This window comes from Anomaloglossus baeobatrachus, chromosome 3 (assembly GCF_048569485.1).
Source record: "Anomaloglossus baeobatrachus isolate aAnoBae1 chromosome 3, aAnoBae1.hap1, whole genome shotgun sequence".
In the NCBI taxonomy this organism is placed as follows: Eukaryota; Metazoa; Chordata; class Amphibia; order Anura; family Aromobatidae; genus Anomaloglossus; species Anomaloglossus baeobatrachus.
In genome coordinates, this window is record NC_134355.1 from 136,358,752 (window position 1) to 136,383,253 (window position 24,502).

A 24,502-nucleotide genomic window follows, 5' to 3' on the forward strand; every position below is an offset into this window, starting at 1 on the left:
TTGTGAGGCTGATGGTGGCCCCTTTCCCGTGCACCTCTTGTTTTGACTGTTGGCTCCCCTGCCTGGACAGTGGTAGCCCGCTCCCTGGCGTTGAGCTGCCGGAAGAGCCCTCGGTTGCCCGCAGGCACTGGCTCGTTGGGTGTTTGGCCCATGGCGGTGGCTCTCACCCGGTATCGGTGGGCTTTTGCCTTCTTTCGGGACTTTGGGTGACGATGAACCCGTGAGGTCCAGACTGCAATCAGTTAATTTGCCTACACTCAGTGGCTTCCAAGCTAGGACGGGGTCTGAGTACCTGGTTTCTGGTGCTCCGGTAAACGGTTGACTCCCCGGTTCAGGGCCGGCGGGCTCCAACCCTGGCCCGGTCCCTACGGTTCTGCCGGTTGCTGTACCGGTACTCCTGCAAGTGGCCACCATCGTCTGCCTGCCTGACGTTACTGGGATCCCAGGCTCCAACCCGGATCCCTGACAGCTCTACTCCTCTACACCTCCTGTCACTGTCACTCTACAACTCAATCTCCAAACTCGACTGTTTGTATTTTCCTGCCTCAGGACAGTAGTCTCCTCGGTGGGCGTGCCTTTCTGCCTGACTCCGCCCAACTGGTGTGCCCTACTGGCCCTGAGAGAGGCATCAAGTCTCCCTTTTGGGTGACGGGTGTGTCCTCACAAAGGATGGGGGTGTGTGTGTGGTGTGCTGGGTGTTGTTACCTGTGACCCCTGGGGTCCAGGGCATCACATTAAGATCAGGGCTCTGTGAGGGCATATCATCACTAGCAGGATTCCTTGTTTTTTACACTGAAAATAATTCTTAATGACATGACCTGTATATTTGGGATTTTGTGCTGCCACTCAGAAATCTATCTGATAATATTGTTTGGTGGATAAGTATTTGCATGTATTTCTCAGCTTTGAGGACACTCATTATTTTACGGCTCTCTCTCCATCCCTTTGGGGAACAAAATGTCTTCTGTTCAAACCAAACCTCTCCGACCTCATCTCTGTCTATCACCCCCTACCCATTCTCTATGCTCCACAAACAACTTTCTACTAACATCCAATCTAATCCCAATCACCCACTCCCAGCTCCAAGACTTCTCCCCAGCTGCACAAATCCTCTGGAATGCTCTACCCTAAGAAACTAGAACAATCCATAACTTGCACAACTTCAGACGCTCCTTAAATCACACCTTTTTAGGTTGGCCATTCACCCTCCCTAATCTCAAACTCCACTGTACTCAAAGCATTACAAAGACTGGCTGATGACTGGCCCATGCAGCCTTTATCTATCCCCCATTTTTTGGATATGGGCTGGACCATTGTTGTAAATAAGCACTTGAACCTTGTCACTCCCACCTCACCCCCTTGTAGATTGTAAGCTCTTACGAGCAGGGTTATCTTTATTTTTGCTTTAATTATTGTATCTTCTATAACTGTTAAGGTACCGTCACACTAAGCGACGCTCCAGCGATCCCACCTGCAACCAGACCTGGCAGGGATCGCTAGAGCGTGGAGACACGGGTTGCTGGTGAGCTGTCGCACAGGCAGATCTCACCAGCAACCAGTGACTAGCCCCCAGCCAGCAGCGACGCGTGGAAGTGATGCTGCGCTTGGTAACTAAGGTAAATATCAGGTAACCAACCCGATATTTACCTTGGTTACCAGCGCACACCGCTTAGCGCTGGCTCCCTGCACTCCTAGCCAGAGTACACATCGGGTTAATTACCCGATGTGTAGTCTGGCTATGTGTGCAGGGAGCAGGAAGCCGACACTGAAAGCGTGAGAGCGGCGGACGCTGGTAACGAAGGTAAATATCAGGTAACCAAGTAAAGGGCTTCTTGGTTACCCGATGTTTACATTGGTTACCAGCGTCCGCAGAAGCCGGCTCCCTGCTCACTGCACATTCAGTTGTTGCTCTCTCGCTGTCACACACAGCGATGGGTGCTTCACAGCGGGAGAGCAACAACTAAAAAATGGTCCAGGACATTCAGCAACAACCAACGACCTCACAGCAGGGGCCGGGTTGTTGCTGGATGTCATACACAGCAACATCACTAGCAAGTTGTGCCTCAGCAGCGATGTTGCTAGCGATGTTGCTTAGTGTGACGTGGCCTTTACTTATGTTTGTTTGTATATGAACCTCTGACATTGTAATGCACTGTGGAATATATTGGTGCTATATGAATAAAGAAACAAAGATTATTATAGAAAGGAAGACTTTGGGCAAAACTGATACACTTTGATGCCTAGTTCAGAGCCTCAGGATGCAAAGAATGGGGGCTAATGGCAACATATGCTTCTCTTAGATTATAGAGGTACATACAATAAATTAAAAGTTAAAGGGGTTGTCCGACATTAGCTTAACAAAAATGTTTGAGTTTATCTGTGCTGTATTGTCATATAAATCACACCTACATTGTTATTTTTTGTTTTCTAACTTTTGTTCCTCTTGAATTATACCTTTATTCTCTGCAGCTTCTTGTTTACATTCAGCTCTAGCAAACTGACCACTTCCTGTGCAAAACCTCCCAGTCACAGCTGTCACCGCCCAGCCTCAGTGTCCAGCCCCACCCCAGTGTCCAGCCGCACCCTCTGCCCGCCCCCTGCACACATTCCCTGTCAGTATATTCTTCCCCAGCACCTGACCTGGTATCACTACAGCATTGCAAATAACAGCCCCACATCGGACTCTGCACCGTACACGCACACACATGGCTCTGCACCGTACACGCACACACATGGCTCTGCACCGTACACGCACACACATGGCTCTGCACCGTACACGCACACACATGGCTCTGCACCGTACACGCACACACATGGCTCTGCACCGTAAACGCACACACATGGCTCTGCACCGTAAACGCACACACATGGCTCTGCACCGTAAACGCACACACATGGCTCTGCACACGCACACATATGGCTCTGTACCGCACACATATGGCTCTGTACCGCACACACATGGCTCTGCACCGTACACACATGGCTCTGCACCGTACACGCACACACATGGCTCTGCACCGTAAACGCACACACATGGCTCTGCACACGCACACATATGGCTCTGCACCGTACACGCACACACATGACTCTGCACCGCACACGCACACACATGGCTCTGCCCCGTACACGCACACACATGGCTCTGCACCGTACACGCACACACATGACTCTGCACCGCACACGCACACACATGGCTCTGCACCGTACACGCACACACATGGCTCTGCACCGTAAACGCACACACATGGCTCTGCACCGTACACGCACACACATGGCTCTGCACCGTACACGCACACACATAGCTCTGCACCGTAAACGCACACACATGGCTCTGCACACGCACACATATGGCTCTGCCAGCCCCCCCATCCCCATCCCCATAGGGAACACATGTGGAGTACATACTCACCTGTCCTCGGTCCCCGCCGCTCCTGCACTCCTCCTGCGTCGTTCGTGCGCTGTCTGTGCTCTGTTCAGCACAGTAGTGACGTCACCGCTGTGCTGCAGATTGCACAGACAGCCGGAGGGACAGTGATGAGAAGCAGCGCTGCGCTGCTTCTCATCAGCACTTTCAAATGTACCGGCATCGGTGATCTGTGATGCCGGTACATTTGAATGTGCGATCCTGGGCAGGGGGCCCGGTGCTGGAGCTGACACCACGGCAGCTGCCGCCAGGCCCCGCCCCCAGGTCACGGACCCCCACAGCAGTGCAGGGGGAGGTTACTGGAGGTGCGGGGGAATGTGTGGGAGGGTGCAGGGAAGGGGGCGGTGACTCCTCGCACTGTAGACACCCAGCAGGGAGGTGACATGCTGCTCCACATTTGCATGTCAACATGGCCCTGCCCATGTAGACGTGCAAAGACCGGAAGCAGCAAAATCGCGGCAGGATTGGTCACATGACCGCTCTGAGCCGGGGGAGAGGGGCTGACAGCAGGGCAGGTAAGTGGTCTCTATCTACTTACCTGCCCCAATGTAGCCCAATAGGGAAATAAAAAAAAAAAGTCAAAGAAGCCGGATAACCCCTTTAATACCAGAGGTAGTTATTGGGGTTTCTATTGATAGTAATTTCTTACCTAGTTTCTTAATAATAATGTAATTTCTGTCCTGTCTAGAAGACACATCTCAGCATTTTCCTTTATATAATTTAATGTTCAAATTTTCATTTGCAGAAGAAATTATTCTTAACTTATTGCATGAAACTAAAATATAATACGTTGATAAATAACTATTTTTTTAATTTCATTTTATAGTAGTTATATAATATACAGCATTAAATATAATTCTAATATTATGCAATATTAAGGCTAGATTACGGCAGATTACATTGTTATTGTTACTAGTAGTCTTGCCAAAGTTTATCATGACACATCAAGAATAGAAGCCATTTTCTTCCTAAATCTAAACCAAGATGAAATGCATTTTTTTTCATTGATTCTTGGCTGTGCTCTTTTGTTTATCCCAGAATGAAATGTGTCCGATATGTTTGGATAGGTGTGAAAATTGAAAGGGTCTCTACTTACCTTTCCTTATCCAGCTGGATCAAGACGGCTTATATGGAATCCTGCCTGGAAGCTTTATGTTTATTAGAGGCTTGGATCTCATTCTCAATGCCTTATTTACAACTGCAAACTAGCCGCATTTGTCCTCCAGATATATTTATTCCTAATGCTGTCCGTAAAGGAAAATGATGGAATGCAATCATATGAATTGTCAGAAGCTTGAGATTTAGACAAAGCACCACTAGAGGCTGAGCTGACACCACTAATCCATTTTACTCAATGGCAAACTCCGTGATCTATAGAAAAGCAAAACGTTTTTCTCCACTAAGTTTGATTTAGTGCTTTCCAATTCCGTCATGCTTACAATCAGAGAGGTGCATGTAATTTGACATTGAAAGAGGTGAGATTTTTTGTCCCATGCGTTATTAGTTTTTGCTTTGACACTTGTGATATTTCCAATATTGGTAGAGAAATCACCTTTGATTTGTAATAAAATGTGTTTTGTTAGGTCACGGATCCCTCGTGGGCTTTTTATGATAAAATAGTTTAATATCAGTTGTGTTATTGTGTTTAGTCATGACAATGGGCTATTATTTGTTTGTGTAACTGCTTTGTTTGGTGTTGGATCTATGTGGGACTTAATGTAACTGTTATTGTTTGTTAGACCTCACTATACAAGACTAATACATGAGGCTAATGTAACTACGCTGTGTCTGCTAATTCAGAGGATACATAATGCACATGAAAGAAAAGCAATCTCCATTTAGTAGAGATTTGCTGGAAGAGCTCATTTAAAACTCTGGGATCTGGGTGCATATTCCTAATTCCTGCTTAACTGTCCCTATATCTCGTAGCATACATAAACAGATCTTTAAAAAAAGTATTTCCAAAGATCCTTTATTGTATGCTAATGATCACAGGGACTAGTCCCAAGGTTGTTATTTCCCTTGGCTAGTCAGCCCCTTTAGCATGTAAGCACACCCCTGTGGGCGTGCTAACATGCTAATGAATGCACAATATCAGAGGCATGGTCACTCTTACCTGCCACTGCTGGTTTTCGGCTTTGTATGTATAATCACAAATCCCCCAAGTTCCAGTTATACGTACTATAAAGCCAAGTGTACGCGTTTCAACTTCAAACTGGTGTAGTGTGCATGACCGAAAGCCCAGGCACTTCTGGTCATGCACACTGAGAAGAAAACCAATGGTGGCAGCCGAAAGGTGAGAGCGACCATGCTTCTGACTCTGCACATTCACTAGCATGTTAGCTCCTACAGAGGCGTTAAAAAAAGAAAAACAATCCCTGAATTGCTGTTTCTTCTTGATTATAACTCACAAAAGTGGATCAAAAAGTGATAAAAAAAATATTATGTGGCCCAAATTGGTCGCAATAAAAACTCCAACTAACCTTCAAAATTCAGTGATGCAAAATACCTTTACTTTGTGGAAAAAAAAGTGGTTTTAGTGTGATAGTAGCCAAACCTAAGAAAATTATACAAATCTGGTATAGCTGTAATCGTACTGACCTAAGGAATAAAGCCGCCTAATAAGTTATACCACAAGGTGAGTGGTGTAAAAAATAAATGAATAAAGCCAATTCTTCAACTGCTGTTGATTTGTTCATTCTGCCTCTAAAAGATCTCATTATGGCGTTGCTCATATTTATCCTGTGCGCTACACTGAGCGCTTACCCCAGGGATTATGTGTAAGGGTACGTGCTCACAATCTAGAATGGCAGCATTTTGGATGCAGTGTATTTTTGCTGCGTCCAAACCACTGCATTGTACAGTACAAGCAGAGTGAATGGAGAAATCTCATGCCCAATGTGCTTCTTTTCTCCTCAGCGTAAACTGACATGCGGTGCATCTTCCCTAGCTGCATGTCAATTTCTGCTTGCTTAGACGCGAATGTCATCAGCTGAGAAAGCAGAGTAAAATTCTACGGTGCCCCAAAATCTGACCATTGGCACAGGCAACTGCGGTATCCTGCAGAAAACACTTGCGTCTCCGCAGGGGAAGACGCGCTGCGTCCAGAACACAGCATGTGCAGATTGTGGGTACATACCCTAAATCTCTGAAAGACGTGATTCTGACAAAATTCTCAATGGAATATTCACTGTAATGAAACAGAAGAAGTCACTTTGAACACCCTTTTGACCTGTGGTACAGGCAAAGTCCATCTTTTTACACCTCTTTTTTAGGTGTGCATAAAAGTGCAATCATCAACAGTTTTGTTCACCTTTGAAAAGATAGACACTGCTAAACAGAGACCAAACAGAATCCGGAGTAACTCTGCTGCCTCACTAGGGAATGGATCCATCGCGGTTTTCACTTGAATCACGTATTTTGAAGATGTAGATGTAAACCCCGATGTAAGCACTCAACATAAAGCACAGGATAAATATGGACTTATTATCCATATCCAGAATGTTAGAATGCTGTATATAAGAGCCCACTGGTGGTGGCTGCAATTTATACGGCAAAAAACTGGTGACAGGTTCCCTTTAAGTTCCAAAATTTGGTCACTTGAGAGGGATTTCTTCTGTTCTGGCACTTAGTGGCTCTGCAAATGGAGTACGCAAACTATTATTAAGAAAATTTATGTTCCAAGGATCAAATGGTACTCTTTCCCTCTCGAGCCCTGTGGTACAGCCAAAACATACAGTCACATGTTGGGTATTGACGCGTTCAGGAGAAATTGCTTACCATATTACCTTTTTTTACCTATTCCCCTTGTGAAAACTGGCAATCTGGGGTTAAAACAACATTTTAGTGTAAAAATGTAATTACTTTTTATTCCCCGCCCAAAAGTATAACATTTTGTGACATACCTGTAGTGTCAATATGCTCACTGCACTCCTAGATGAATTAATTCAATGTGACATGGCACCCGTAAACCATTCCAAATCTATCTGAACTCCAATATGGCGCTCCTTCCCTTCTACACTTTGCACTATGCCTCAAAAGTAGTTTTCAACCACATATGGGATACTGGTGTACTCACGAGAAATTGCACAACAAATTGTATAGTTCATTATTTCCTGTTACCCCAGTGAATTTAAAAAATTTGTGGTAATCACAACATTTTTGAGATTAAAAATGTATTTTTTCATTTTCACTGCTCAACGTTATAAAATTCTGTGAAATACCCAGTGGTTCCAGGTGCTCACCAAACATCTAGATACGTTTCTTGAGGGGTCTAATTTCCAAAATGGGGTCACTTGTGGGGGAGCTCCATTGTTTAGGCATCTCAGAGGGTCTCCAGATGCGACATGGAGTCTGCTAATGACTCCAGGTAATTTTACTTTATTTTACTTTCAAAACTTCAAATGGTGCTCCATCCCTTCCAAGAAATGCAATGCGCCTAAACAGTAGATTTTCACTTCAAATGTGATGTGGTCCCTAAAAAAATGGGCTTGGAAATTATTGGAAAGATGAGATGTTGCTGATAAACTTTGAGCCCTTGTAACTTCCTAACGAAAAAAAGATCTTTCAAAAATGACGCAAAAAATATCGACCTAAATTTACAACTATTATGCAGTACAATATGTCCCAAAAAACAATCTCAGAATCACCAGGATCTGTTGTACTGTTCTAGAGTTATTACCTCATAAAGTGACACTGGTCAACTGCTGCATTTTTTAACAAAGCAGTGTGTCAGTTCTTTCAGCGTCTTTGCAGCTTTTTTTCAGCATTGAAAGCAATGGGAAAGTGCAGAAATGCAGCAAAAATATTACGTGTGATCAAGAGCTGTAGGCGTTTTTTTTGTTTTTTTCTTTTCATTTTTAATTTGCCTTTTATACAAGTGATTATACAGGAAATATTTTTTCCTAAAATTTTGATCTTGTAAAATCCATTTTATCTTCAGTTTTGTATGTTATTTTATCCCTTCCAAAAAGTGACGTATTAATCAAATAACATTGTTCCCAGCAGTGACCTGGGAGTCAGAGATGCGTCTTTCCAATGCTGTCCCCATTCCATTAGAGCGCTGTTTCCATCCATGTCAGATTTTTTTGCGCCAACAGACATCCTGAGAGGGACTTCAGTAAAAATGCTTAGGTTTCCCATTGACTTCCATTATATTTGTTACTTGAGTCGAGCACCCGAGCAGTCCGCCATGCTCGAATCGAGTAATAAGCAACCAAGCATTTTAGTGTTTGCTCATCACTAATAGATATCAGTAGTTCAGAACACGTAAGAAGTTACAGTACTGTTATAGATGGTGACTTACAGCTGATGTTTTTACTATGGAGTCGTTCACTTTTCCCGTCTTTTTTCCATCTGACCCAGACCGACATGACAGATTCTTCCAGTCACGACTCGTCTGCAGTGATTACAAATAGGATATTTAACTTCTCACATTTCGAACACCATCACCATCTATTCCCAACCTGCAAAAACTCCTCATCATACTGATACTCCAATACTGATCCGCTGCTGACATACGTGTCCCATTCCCTTTAACTGATCCTTTAAGTATCGCATATAATGTCCACCACTGTTTTTCTTGCAAAATAAAATGCCTCCTTTGTGCCCTAAGGATCATTGCCCTATTAACAAAAATATTAATGCCCTGTGCAAGTGCCCTAGAAAACAGAACCCACATTTTTCCCCTAGAAAGTAATAATTAGAGATGAGCCACCACCCTAGTGTTCGAGTTCGGATCGGTTCGTCGAACAGCGGGTGTGTTCGTTGAACGTTCGACGAACACCTTCGAACCCCATTGAAAACAATGGCAGGCAAACACAAACACGTACAAACTTGCACAAACACTTACAAACATACACAAACGCACACACATATATTATGCTCACCTTACCTTCCGTTCCATCGGCGGCCTCCTGGGACTTGCAGTTCGCCGGTACAAGATGTGTATCGGGTAAACATCGCGACCGATGCCGGAACTTCTGCTGACAGAGCGCTGACGTCAAAGGCAGGTGCCGCTTGCCTCTGATTGGCCAGCGCGCTGCCTTTGAGTAGCGTCTGACAGAGGAAGTTCTCCCTCCTACCCGATACACGTAGTTAGCCACTACAGGATGTGCATTGGGTAACCATAGCGACCAATGCCGGAACTTCCTCCCTCTGTCAAACGCTACTCAAAGGCAGCGCGCTGGCCAATCAGAGGCAAACGGCACCTGCCTTTGACGTCAGCGCTCTGGCAGCGGACGTTCCGGCATCAGTCGCTATGGTTACCCGATACACATCTTCTACCGGCGAACTGCAAGTCCCAGGAGGCCGGCGATGGAACGGAAGGTAAGGTGAGCATAATATGTGTGTGCGTGTATGTTTGTGTGTTTGTGTGCATGTGTGGAATGGCACAATAGGGGACCAGGATGGGACATTTAACAAGTTGTGGAAGGAATTGTTTGCATTGCAATGATTTCCTATGGGAAATCTTGCTTTGCTAAACAAGTAACTTGGTTAACAAGCACACTCCTAGAACGGATTATTCTCGTTAACCAAGGTTCCACTGTATTAACATTGAATGACAGTATTACTGTGAAAAGCCAGTTACGCTTTTGGTGATCGAACAGTTATCGAACATAACCTCGAACTGTCGAACTTGAAGCTAAGTGTTCGCGTTCGTCGAACATCGCCTAAAACAGGTCGAATTTGAGATTGGCGAACAGTTCGAATCGAACACCGCTCATCTCTAGTAATAATTCCCCCAGTGTGCCCTTTTCACAATCACAATACATTGAGTGTCCCTATAACAACAATGTTTCTTAAGTACCTACTTAACATTCAATAATGTCTCCTGAGTCCCCTGATGCCCCACACAGCTCCTACATAAATAGATACATAGCTCCCTATACACAGAATGATAGGCTCCACAGTAGCCCCCTCCCAATGTATGGCAGCCCTTAGTATCCCCCACTGTATGATGGCCTTCATTAGCCTCTCTCATTGTATGATGGCCCTCAGTAGTCCCTCCACTGTATGATGACCCCCAGTAGCCCCCACCTATATAATGGCCCCAGTAGCCCCACTCACACTCTATGATGGCCCTCAGTATTTCCCGCACACTGTAATATCACCCCTGGTATTTCAACCACACTGTATCATGGTCTCCAGTATTTCACGCACACTGTATCCTGGCCCCCAATATTTAACCCTCACTATATCTTGGACCCCAGTATTTTCCCCACACTGTATCATGGCCCCCAGTATTTACCCAACACTGTAATATGACCCTCAGTATTTCCCCCACACTGTATCATGGCCCTCAATATTTTCCCCACACTGTCATATGGCCCCCAGTATCCCTCTACACTGTAATATGGCCTCCAGTATTTCCCCCACACTGCAATATGGCCCTGTGAGACTGTGACCGGGGTTATCTATGACGGCCGGTATGTCTCACCCCGGTTGTGCTCACTCCATGATAGAAAGTAAATCCACTCTAGGGTTAATGCTGTTCCCCTACAGGCTGAAGGAAGGGTTAAATAGAAACAGGAACGAGGGCAGGTGTGCCGGGTGTGAGGGAGGGAACAGAACTCCCTGAGCTCTCTGCTGGAGAGGCACATGTGTTTTGTTATGGACTTTTGTTTGGACATTAAAACCGTGTGCTGTGAACCTTAATGCCTGGATCCCGTGTCTTCTGCTGCGCAGCCGACCACGCTACCTCACATATGGTGGAGAATCGGCGGGCATGACAGCCGGTGAGGTGTAGCATCCATCCCTGGTGACCCGGTAGCACATGTCCTGGATTCGAGCGGCTATACTACAGCCCAAACCCGGCGACGCCATGGAGGACATACTAAGGCAGCAGCAACAGACTAATGCACAGCTACAAGAGGCTAATGCACAGCAACAACAGGCTAATGCACAGCAGCAACAGACCAATGCACACCTGCTCCGGGCGTTGGAACGTCAGCAGCAAGCCTTGCAAGCGCAGGAAAAAAGGCACCAAGAACAGATGGTTCTCCTGGCCAAGTCGATCCGTGCCGGACCGGCAGCAACAACCCCGGGACCGGGTGACGACGGCAGCGTCCGGAAAGCGGTGAGACAAGTGTTGCAAAAGATGACCCCGGGTGATGATGTGGAAGCGTTCCTGGCGGTGTTTGAGCGGGTGGCTGAGCGGGAAAAGCTGCCGACCCCCCAGTGGGCTGAGGTATTGTCGCCCTATCTGACGGGGGAACCCCAAAAAGCGTACCTGGACCTCTGTAACGAGGACGCCATTGACTATGTGACCCTTAAAGCCGAAATACTGGCTCGGTTGGGGGTGAATACCTATGTACGGGCTCAGCGGGTAAATCAGTGGTTCTATGAGGAAGCCAAACCCGTACGCTCCCAGGCCTATGACTTGTTGCATATTGTAAAAAAGTGGTTGCAGCCTGACATTCTGAGCCCGGCGCAAATGGTGGAAAGGGTAGTAGTGGATCGTTTTGTGCGCACTTTACCCGTCACCGTTCAACGGTGGGTAGGACAGGGCGACCCGAGTACCCTGGACCAATTAGTGTCCTTGGTAGAGCGGCATGTGGCTACGCAGGACTTGATACGGGACACTGAGACTTTGCGTACCGCCCGTCGGTCCGGCCCCTCCAAGCCTAGGGCCAAGGACCCACCGCTGACAACGGTGCAGGAGTCCCCTACCGTCCCGTCTGAGGCCGCGGCCGCCGTTCCTGAGGTCCGGAAGGTTCTGTACCCTAAACGACAACCCGTCAAGGGGGTTTCCGTCCCCATTAGATGTTGGCGGTGCCAGCGGGTGGGACATATGGAAGCCCAGTGTCCACTCACCACGGAGCCCATGGATTGTGGGGTTACCCGGCGGGGTTCAATGTATGCTCAGGTGGTGTGTACCACTGACCTGGTCTCCCCAGAGACGGAGCCCCACTTGTGCCAAATACAGGTGAATGGATGTCCGGTTACAGGATTGTTGGATTCCGGAAGCTTAGTGACCCTTGTGCGATCCACCTTGAGGGCTAAAGTAAAGGCCACAGGACGTACCGTGGGGGTGGTTTGCATACATGGGGACCGCCGCGACTATCCCACGGGGATTGTCACCATCACAGCACCTTGCGGTCAGGTGCAACATGAGGTGGGACTTCTTAACACTCTTCCCTATGACGTGATCCTAGGAAGGGATCTGCCCTATTTTTGGACTTTATGGAAGGGACCTCCTAAGTCCCCTCAGTTATTGGTCAGTCCGGGACCTGAGCCCTACAATCCTGAATCCGGGACGCCTGCCGTAGGGGTCACCATGATAGGGACAGAGTGTGAACCCGATAGGTCACCCCTAGAGGTATTGGCAGGAGAGGCTGAGATGGTCGAGCCCATCCCGGAGTTGGAGGCGTCCCCGGATACGTTTGGGACAGCCCAACTCCAGGACCCTACGTTAATACACGCCCGGAGTCGGGTGACAGTAGTTGACGGGGTGGCACAGCTGCCCGGTGCCCAGGTAAGGTACCCCCATTTCGCTCTTAAGCAGGATTTACTCTACCGGGTAGATGAAATACGGGGCGTGGGGGTAGAACAGTTGGTTGTGCCCCAGCCGCATCGCCGGCGGGTCCTCGACTTGGCTCATAAACACCTGATGAGTGGCCACCTAGGGGTCAAGAAAACGCAGGAGCGAATATTGCAAAGGTTCTATTGGCCCGGGGTCTTTGGGGAGGTAAAACGGTTCTGCGAAACCTGCCCGGAGTGTCAGCTTACCGCACCCCTAACCCATTTTCGCAGTCCGTTGGTACCTTTACCCATTATAGAAGTCCCTTTTGAACGGATAGGGATGGATCTGGTGGGGCCCCTCGTAAAGTCCGCTCGAGGGCACCAACACATCCTAGTGATCGTTGACTATGCCACCCGGTATCCCGAGGCGATACCTCTCAGACATACTGCAGCAAAGCTTATAGCTCGGGAGTTGTTTGCGGTGTTCTGCCGGGTGGGGTTGCCCAAGGAGATCCTTACGGATCAGGGGACCCCATTCATGTCTAAAGTGACCAAAGAGCTATGCCGGCTACTCCAGATCAAGCAGTTGCGTACGTCTGTGTATCATCCTCAAACGGACGGTTTAGTCGAGCGTTTCAATAAAACCCTGAAAGCCATGCTCAAAAGGGTGATCTCCAAAGACGGGAAAGACTGGGATATGATGCTTCCCTATTTGATGTTTGCCATATGAGAGGTGCCACAGGCATCCACGGGGTTTTCGCCTTTTGAATTGTTATACGGGCGACATCCCCAGGGATTGTTGGACCTGGCAAAGGAAACATGGGAGCAAGAGCCCACCCCCCATAAAAGTGTGATTGAACACATTTTGGGTATGCAGAACCGCATAAGCGCGGTCATGCCAATTGTGAAGGAGCATTTACAGGAGGCTCAGGCCGCGCAAAGCGGCCGCTACAATAGACATGCCACCATGCGGACCTTTAAACCCGGGGATCGGGTGTTGGTATTAATCCCCACGGCGGAGAGTAAATTCCTGGCTCAGTGGCAAGGCCCCTACGAGAAAAAGGAAAGAGTATGGGTGGGTAACTATAAAGTATTGCAGCCCGGTAGGCGGAAACCTGAACAAATATACCATGTCAACCTATTAAAACCTTGGCAGGAACGGGAAAACCTGATGGCTGTTTTTTCCCCACCTCCCTCCTCTTCGGGTCGTTCACATCCGGCTCCAGCGACCTCCGGAGAGGACGAACCAGAAGTAAGGATTGGAGAAGCCCTCACCAAGCAACAGATGCGAGAGGCCAGACGGTTGGTTCAGCAGAACCCCGATGTCTTCTCCGAGCTGCCCGGTAGGACCAGTCTGATACGACATGACATTGTCACCGAGCCCCACCTGAAGGTACGCCTGAAGTCATACCGGGTACCGGAGGCTCGACGACAAGCCATATCGGAGGAAGTAAAGACTATGTTACGCCTGGGGGTCATCGAAAAATCCCAGAGTGAATGGGCTAGTCCGATTGTCCTAATACCAAAACCCGATGGCTCCTTAAGGTTCTGCAATGACTTTAGGAGATTGAACGAAATATCCAAGTTCGATCTCTACCCCATGCCGCGGGTGGATGAGCTGATTGATAGGCTGGGACAGGCGCGATATTTTACCACGCTCGACCTGACCAAGGGGTACTGGCAGGTGCCACTGACGGAGTCCGCCAAGGAGAAAACCGCTTTTGTTACGCCGGAGGGTCTCTTCCACTATGTTGTCTTGCCTTTTAGGTTACATGGCGCTCCGGCCACGTTCCAGAGGTTGATGGACTTAGTACTGGAACCCCACCAGGCGTATGCATCAGCGTACCTTGATGACATCATTATTTACAGCTCCGATTGGCAGACCCACTTGGAACAGGTATAAGCGGTGGTGGACGCGCTTCGAACAGCCGGATTGACAGCCAATCCCAAGAAATGTGCATTGGGACTCACGGAAGCCCGCTACTTGGGCTACGTGATAGGCCAAGGAGTGATTAAGCCCCAAATTAACAAGGTTGAGGCGATCCAGAAGTGGCCTAGACCCCTGACCACGAAGCAGGTTAGGGCCTTCCTGGGTATCGTGGGGTACTACAGGAGGTTTGTAAAGGATTTTGCGGGACTGTCAGCCCCCTTGACGGACCTTCTCAAAGGCAAGAAGTCCGTCATGGTGCGCTGGACTCCGCAGGCCGAGGACTCCTTCCAGGCCCTGAAGGGGGCCTGTGCGGACAGCCCGTTCTTGTACACCCTGATTTCCGGAAGGAGTTCATAGTACAGACTGACGCCTCAGAGGTCGGCCTGGGGGCAGTGCTGTCTCAGGTGGTTCAGGGGGAGGAACACCCCGTCACCTTCTTAAGTAGGAAGCTCACCCCTCCCGAGCGGAATTATAGCGTAGTGGAGAAGGAGTGCCTGGCGATCAAGTGGGCCTTGGAGTCCCTACGCTATTACCTGCTGGGACGGCAGTTTCGCTTGGTGACGGATCACTCTCCACTGGTCTGGATGAGGTCCGCCAAAGAACGGAATGCCCGGGTTACCCGGTGGTTCCTTTCTCTGCAGAACTTCCAGTTTACGGTTGAACACCGGGCCGGTAGGTTGCAGGGCAACGCCGATGCCTTGTCCCGCGGCCTGTGTTTGATGGCGGGAGTTCAACCCCGCTCGCTTGAACTGAGGGGGGGGTATGTGAGACTGTGACCGGGGTTATCTATGACGGCCAGTATGTCTCACCCCGGTTGTGCTCACTCCATGATAGAAAGTAAATCCACTCTAGGGTTAATGCTGTTTCCCTACAGGCTAAAGGAAGGGTTAAATGGAAACAGGAACGAGGGCAGGTGTTCCGGGTGTGAGGGAGTGAACAGAACTCCCTGAGCTCTCTGCTGGAGAGGCACATGTGTTTTGTTATGGACTTTTGTTTGGACATTAAAACCGTGTGCTGTGAACCTTAATGCCTGGATCCCGTGTCTTCTGCTGCGCAGCCGACCACGCTACCTCACAGCCCCCACTATTTTTCCATATTTTAATATGACCCCCAGTATTTCCCTCAGATTGTATGAATGACCTCCAGTATCACCCACACTGTAATATAGCCCAAGTATCCCCCCCCATTGTATCATGGCACCCAGTAGCCCCCCCCACACTGTAATACGGCCTCAAGTATCCCCCACACTTTAACATGGCCCCCAGTATTTCCTCCACACTGTATAATGGCTCCTACTATCCTCCCACTCTGTCTCATGGCCCTCAGTATCCCACCATACTGTAATATGGCCCCCAGTGTTTCCCCCACCAGCAACAAAAAAATATGATACTCACTTAGCCCATGGATCCTGAGGAGTCTGCCGGCAGACAGGACTAATGTGGTGATGTCATCATGCCAGGGCACGCAGAATACCAATGAGATGACATCATCACGCTGCACCATGTCCCCGCCTCATTAATGAGTCTCTCTGCTGTTCTGTAGACTGCAGGCCTAAATCAACCTGCTGTCTATAGAATGGAGAGCAGAAATGCAGGGTGATCATGTCTCCTTGCTCTACCGCAAAGTGTAACTGTATTGGTGCTGTGAGCGCCAAGACAGTTAAAAGTAGCATAGCTCCAGATTGAACACACTCTCTGCCCCCCTGGTAGCTACTACAACCTCTCCGCATAGAAAAACACATACCTAAATGCCAAACCAAGAGTGCATGTGTATGGAGAGGTTGAAAGAGGTAACTTGCAGCAACAGAGTGTTCAACTGATAGCTATCTCTTGCATATCCACCTCATAGGTCTCAAAGAAGACAGCAGTCTTATAATTGGCACTTAGAAGTTGAAGTGGGAGGGGAAAGAGGGTAAAGTTATAAATTTTGCAGTTCAGTCCAGGAGCTTTCTATTATACCTCTGTGTGGTTATCTCTTTATACCGATTTTAACTGTCCAAATCAATGGTTAAAGACCAAACCTAATGTGAAATCAGTGTTGATAAATGCCACATGTTGTTCCTGTCGTTTGGTACCGCCTAGTAAATTGTACATCTCAGCATACTATTTGGGTGAGCAAGTGCTAGAAATGACACAATGACAAAATATACAGAAAAAAAAGCAAAAATCATAAGATTTCATAGTAAGCGTAGAGAACGAATAGCCCAGATAGGATCTGTATTTGCTTTTATTTTAAAAAAGGGATATCCTTCCAGGAACTAACAAAAAACCCCCCAAAAAACTTCACAAACAACTAGTAAGGATACAGCATATAATATTAAGAATGGGTATGATCCTGTTGAAAATAGATAAAGTCAATATTCTTTGGAGCAGGCAGATAGTGGAGCAGAGAGACACTAAAAAGTTATCTATTCTAATCACTCAATATTGTTCCAAGAATTCGTTCACTTATCATCAACCTCCAGATCATCCATATGCTTTGTCCACTTTAGGTAGATGTTAGCTGGTTAATGCTTCTTTATCTTTACACCTTTCAAATCACTTTCTTCTCCCACTTCACAATGGAAATGATCTCTATCACTGCAAGTTGTTCATTGGCAAGCGGCAATCTCTGTAAGCCAGTGAGGGTGACCAGAATTAAGGCCCAGTCACACTAAACAACTTACCAGCGATCCCAACAACGATACAACCTAATAGGGATCGCTGGTAAGTTGCTAGGAGGTTGCTGGTGAGATGTCACACTGCGACGCTCCAGCGATCCCACCAGCAACCTGACCTGGCAGGGATCGCTGGAGCGTCGCTACACGGGTTGCTGGTGAGCTGTCACACAGGCAGATCTCACCAGCAACCAGTGACCAGCCCCCAGCCAGCAGCGCAGCGTGGAAGCAATGCTGCGCTTGGTAACTAAGGTAAATATTGGGTAACCAACCCGATATTTACTTTGGTTACCAGCGCACACCGCTTAGCGCTGGCTCCCTGCACACCTAGCCACAGTACACATCGGGTTAATTACCCGATGTATACTCTGCTACGTGTGCAGGCAGCAGGAGCCGGCTTCTGCGGACGCTGGTAACCACGGTAAACATCGGGTAACCAAGAAGCCCTTACCTTGGTTACCCGATATTTACCTTCGTTACCAGCGTCCGCCGCTCTCACACTGCCAGTGCCGGCTCCCTGTTCCCTGCACTCCTAGCCACAGTACACATCGGGTTAATTACCTGATGTGTACTGCAGCTACATGTACAGAGAGCAGGGAGCAGGCACTGACAGCGTGAGAGCGGCGGACGCTGGTAATGAAGGTAAATATCAGGTAACCAAGGTAAGGGCTTCTTGGTTACCCGATGTTTACCGTGGTTACCAGCGTCCGCAGAAGCCGGCTCCTGCTGCCTGCACATTTAGTTGTTGCTCTGTCGCTGTCACACACAGCGATGTGTGCTTCACAGCGAATGAGCAACAACTAAAAAATGGACCAGGACATTCAGCAACAACCAGCGACCTCACAGCAGGGCCAGGTTGTTGCTGGATGTCACACACAGCAACTTCGCTAGCAACATCGCTGCTACGTCACAAAAGTTGTTCCTTAGCAGCGATGTTGCTAGTGATGTTGCTTAGTGTGACGTGGCCTTTAGTCCTAGGCAGATCTTGCATGCACCAAAATAGTTTATTATACTCAAAAGCAAGATAAAAAGTAGTGCTTTGAACAATTAAACCTTGAAAAACAGAAAAACCCATATTGCGCCATGAGACCTAGGGTTACACCTTAATGGGTCCTTCATGGGCAAATAGGAGTAAATCAGACCACTTAATGACCGCGGGCTGTACTGGTATATCCTAAGTGGTCATAATTAGTGTTGAGCGGACCCGGATCCTCAAAATCCGGATCCGCACGGTTTGAGAGCCCGATCCGAGTCCGACCAGTACCCGGGATTCGGGGTGCACGATCCGGATCAGTTTTTTTTTTCTATCTCTCTCTCTCTCTCCCTCCTTTCTCTCCTCTCTCTCCTCTCTCTCTCTCCGATCCGGATCCGCCGGACCCGGATTACGGCCGATCCGCTCAACTCTAGTCATAATGTAATCACCTGCAGCTGCTGCGGGCAGCTGCCGACAATCCGCCCACATGTCACCTGATTTGAACAGCTGACATGTGTGCATCACAGGCACGAGTGGATCTGTGATCCATCCATGCCTGTTAATACCTTAAACCGAGATTTCAAATTTTAACATCACAATTTAAATCCCCCCGTGGTAACTCTTCACTTACCCGGCTCAATCGGTGGTGCTGTGACGTGATCACTGTGAGTTGATGTTTGTCATGGTAGCACAGGGTCATGTGATGACTCCTGTAGCTAGCATCAGTCCCTTCCTGTTTCACTTATAGTCTCATAGGGGAACTAATAAAATAAAAAAAAGTTTTAAAAAATTATAAAAATAAAAAAAATAAAAGTTCAAATCCCCCCCATTCGCCCCATTGAAAATTATAGGGTTAAATAAAAATAAAAAATATACACACATTTGGTATTGCCGCATTCAGAAATGCCCGATCTATCAAAATATAAAATCAATTAATCTGATTGGTAAACAGCATAGAGGCAAAAAAATTCCAAACGCCAGAATTATATTTTTTGGTCAACACAAATTTTGCACAAAATGCAATAACAGGCGAACAAAACGTATGAATCTGCACAAAAATGGTACCATTAAAAATGTCAGCTAGAGACACAAAAAATAAGCCATCACTGAGCCATAGATCCTGAAAAATGAGAACACTGCAGGTCAAAGAAAATGACGCAAAAAGTGCGCCACTTTTGTTGGACACACTTCTGATTTTTTTAACCCCTTAAGATAAAAGTAAACCTATACATGTTTGGTATCTACGAACTCATACCGACCTGAGGAATCACAGCGACTCATCAGTTTTACCATATAGTGAACACGGTGAATAACATATCCTCTAAACAATCATGCAATCACACTTGTTTTGCAATTTTTCCGCACTTGAAATGTTTTTGTAGTTTTCCAGTACACTATATGATAAAACTCATGGTTTCATTTAAAAGTACAACTCATCTCACAAAAACAAGCTCTCATAAGTCAAGATTGACAGAAAAGTAAAAAGTTACGGTTCTCGGAAGATGGGAGCAAAACCCCACCCACAAAATCGGCCAGAAGTGAAGGGGTTAAGAACATTTCTATAACCCCATGTGTAACACTTTCTAAAACATTACATTACCATGTTTTACACTAATATATATTTGTTTTTATAAAAAAAAATATATCACATATACATCTATTATGTGTATGTGAAGCATTCTAAGGAATGCCAAACTTTACATTGAACAGTCAACTCTCAATTTACATAGTTGACATTATCAATGAAATTTAGTTGATTTATGAATTTTCAAATAAGAAAATAGCCTTAGTAGCAAGTGACTGACAGTCTAGTGCTTACTTTTGGGGCCCATTGTTGTGTCACAGGGAATCTCTGCTGTGGCTCAGTGGTTAGCACTGCTGGTATGCAACACTAGGATCCTCCAGTTACAACATTTACAAGGAGTTTGTATGTTGTTTGCATAGGTTTCATCCCACACTCCAAAAACATACTGATGCACAAATTAGATTGTGAGACCCAATGGAAACATGCTATACAGTCATGGCTTAAAGTGTTGGCACTCTTGAAATTGTTCCAGAAAATGAAGTATTTCTCCACAAAAATTATAATTATAAATTTTATTATAAATTTGTAATCCCTTTGTGTGTATAGGAAGAACACAAAAAAGGAGGAAAAAGGCTAATTGGACATAATTTCACACAAAACTTAAAAAACTGTTGCCACTTTTCCAAAATTTTGGCTAAAAAAACCCCTTTGTTTTATGCCTGTAAAGCTTGTTCAAACTCACCTGGGAAGTAACAGGTGTGGGCAATATTAAAATCACACATGAAACCAGATAAAAACGGAAGAAGTTGACTCAGTCTTTTCAAAACTATTTTGAATCAAAATTGTTGAAAAATATCAAGATTCTCCCAATGAAATTTCAAAGAAATTCAAGCTCTAATGCAGGCTTAGGGTGCATCAGTGTCACATCAAATATCTCTTGACAATTTTTAGTTAAATTAAATGCTATGACTGATGACTCAGAAGGACCCAACTGTTAATACAGAGATATTAAAAAGCTAGACTGCCATTTTCCAAAATGTACATGAGTAAGCCAAAATCCATCTGGGAAGGCATCTTGTGGACAGATGAGACCAATATAGAGCTTTTTGGTAAATCATTCTACTGTTTACCAAAAATGGAATGAGGACTACAAAGAAAAGAACACAGTACCTACAGTAAACTATGGTGGAGGTTCAAAAATGTTTTGTTGTTGTTTTTCTACCTCTGGCACTAGGTGCCTTGACTGTGTGCAATGCATCATGAAACCTGAAGATTACCAAAAAATTTTGGGTCGCAGTGTAGTGCCCAGTGTCAGACAGGTTTGTGTCCTAGGTCATGGGTCTTCCAGCAGGACAATGACTCCAAACATACTTCAAGAAGCACTCAGCAATGAAAAGAAACAAAGCTCTGGTGAGTTTTGCAGTGGACAGAAATGAATTCAGATGAAAATCCCACTGCACACCTGTGGAGAGATCTTAAAATTGCTGTTTGGAAAAGGTGCCTTCACATATGGGAGACCTGGAGCAGTTTGCAAAACAATAGACGTCCAAAAATCCAGTTGATAGGAGTTAGAAGCTTATTGCTGATTATAGGAAGCGATTAATTGCAGTTATTTATTCCAAAGGGAGTGTAACCAAATATTACTTTTAGGGTGCCAAAAATTCAAAGTTAGTTTTAAAAAAATCTGCAGGAACATTAGTGCAACTAGTCCAACCTTGATCACAGTGCGTTACAGATTATCTTATTGCATATTAGACAATACTTCCTTTGCATCCATCATTTTTCAATTATAAATATTTACTGAGTGACCACCCAAGTACGGTGTTGTAAATTTTGTGAAGGCAAGAATTTTGTGAATATGCAAATGGAGACCAAAAAGTACATAAGAAACTAAGATCTTTCAGAGAGCGCTGTTACATTGACCATACATTTTCTATATATTCACTATGAATAAGGGTACTTAATGTACCAGAAATGCATTGGTTCTGCTTTTTTTTTCAACTAATCACAGCCTTAGTGGATCTATGTGGACTAATTTATAATATTTTTTATTTTATTTAATCAGTCTTGAGCCAGATTTACACTTTTCTTTTTGATTTATCGCTTTGTTTACTTAAAGGGGTTATCCGGATTATGTTAAGTTTTTTTCCTTATTACCCTATTGGACTACATTGGGGCAGGTAAGTAGATAGTGAGCACTTACCTGCCCTGCTGTCAGCCCCTCTCCCCCGGGTCAGAGTGGTCATGTGACCGCTCCTGCTGCGATTTTGCTGCTTCCGGTCATGTCATGTCAACATGGGCAGGACGATGTTGACATGCAAATCTGGAACAGCATGTTGCCGCCCTACTGGGCTGTACAGTGCGTGGAGTCCCCGCCCCCTTCCCTGCACCCTCTCACACATTCCCCCTTACCCGCACTCTTCCTGCAACCTCCCACACACTCCGTAGTCTCCCTCTCCCGCCTCCTGTGCCCAGCTACGTGCGCCCTGAATTCCAGCCGATTCAGTGTCCTGTTCAATAAGGCAAGGAAAAAGAAAGTTGCCCACTTGCTTTCAGATACACTGTCAGCGCTGTGTCCCCTGTACTTTATCATGTTTACTGACTGACGCCCTGGGAACTGTCTCCCCCCCCCTCCCCCGTGCGCGCTGTCTGTGTCATGTGTCATCTGTGTCTGTGCATCAGTCTTTGTCCCGCGCCATCCCCACGGCTGCTCGCACTGCAGCGTGTCAGTGTTTGCCCCCCTCTGCAGTGTATCAGCAGCTTCTCACCCTGCAGTTCTGGCAGCCACGGGGATGACGAGCGCTGCTGTCGGGAGGTTAGATGAGATCATTACCTGCTGTGACGATCTCCTCCTCTGCCGACGTCACTGCTGTCACTGCCTTCTATGCCCGCGCGTTGTCACATCACGTCTCGCGGGCGGCCCGAGACTGTCACTAGCGGTGACGTCACGGGCTCTCGCGATACTGCTGAGAACACGGCGGGCATAGAAGGCAGTGACAGCGCTGACATCAGGAGTGCAGGAGATTGTCACAGCAGGTAATGATCTCATCTAACCTCCTGAAGTCAGCGCTCGTCATCCCCTGCAGTGACCTGGGCTGACCTATTGATGTTAGCTCAGGTCACTGCACTGGTCTCCCAGCCAATGGGGAACATTTTGTTCTTCATTGACTGGGAGTCTCGTTGACTATGGTATGGATCACCGTGGGACCCCCTTATTGGATTGCGCTGGACCCGGATTTGATTGTTCTTTTCAATAAATTGGTTAAAGAGGGAATGTGGGGAGTGTTTTTTCAAATAAAACTTTTTTTGTTGTCAATTTTTTTTTTTCTTATTGACTGGGTTGGTGATGTCGGGTATCTGATAGATGCGTGACATCACCAACCCCAAGGGCCTGATGAGTCACGAACTACATATCAACTCCCCTGTAAATATTCCGCCTTATATTTCAGTGGCCGCACGACCTCCGGGTCCGGAAACCCTCGAGCCACAGCGAACCTGGATCTGAGCAGCTCGGCTGCTTCCATGGGGGCATCACAGCTATATCAGGAAAACTTTACTACATTTCTTTAATTAGAGCTATTTGCTAATATTATTACTACACCTACTACATATTGGGATAGGAGCTTGGATTACCCCTTCAAATTTGCAATCTTGACTTTTGTGCCTCTTTAAGTTCATAACTGTGCGCACCCACCTTCAAAGAAATCTCCCCCCCACCCTCTCTCTCATTCCCACTAAATCCCAGGGATCCAGGGGGAAATGTTCTCTTTTTGAAGAGTGCTAAGCCATTGTAAGGGGCTTATAAGCCATGCAGTGCTCTTTTGGGAATTTAAATATTCAAATAGCACCTTTTATGCAGACCCCCAACCCCCCCCACCCCCCCACACACACACACACTTAAAGCAGTTTGCTGTTAAATCCAGGGGATCCAGGGGGAAATTTACTCCTTTTGGAGAGTGCTAAGCCAACGTAAGGGGGCTTGTAAGCCATGCAGTGCTGTTATGGGAATACAAATATTGAATACACCCACCCTCACAGAAAGCTCACCCCCCCACACAAACACACTTAAAGCAGTTTGCTGTTAAATCCAGGGGATCCAGGGGGAAATTTTCTCTTTTTGGAGAGTGCTAAGCCAACGTAAGGGGGCTTGTAAGCCATGCAGTTCTGTTCTGGGAATTTAAATATTCAAATAGCACCTTCAGAGAAGTATGTGACATGAACTCTAATTCCGCCTATCGGGGTAACAATCCTAAAAGTTAATATTGACCTTGACTTGACTTTCTGTTGTATGTCATGTTGCACGGCCACTTGAAGGATCTATGTTGATTCTTCTTAAGGATTATTACTTATTACTTATTACTTCCAATACAGTTTCTTCCTCTCTGAAGCTATTCGCACCTTTAAATCCATGAAACAAGATGAAGATAAAATAAGCAATAAACCTGTATGAAGTGTAACAACATATATTCACATTTATCTTTGGGGGAGAAATAGAAAACTATTTGTTACATAAAATATCTGTGCAGATTTCA

The 24,502-nt window shown here is 46.5% G+C and overlaps 1 long non-coding RNA gene across 2 annotated transcripts in view; it reads left to right on the plus strand.

Moving 5' to 3' along the window:
* Window positions 1-24,502, plus strand: part of LOC142295072 (uncharacterized) — an 82,984-nt gene that overhangs the window by 24,028 nt on the left and 34,454 nt on the right. Inside the window, exon 1 of one of the 2 annotated variants that reach the window (XR_012751355.1) lies at window positions 4,857-4,899. The exons of the other annotated variant lie outside the window; for it this stretch is intronic. This is a non-coding gene — a long non-coding RNA (uncharacterized LOC142295072). Of the gene's footprint in view, window positions 1-4,856; window positions 4,900-24,502 lie in introns of those variants that run through there. 2 annotated transcript variants of the gene reach the window in all.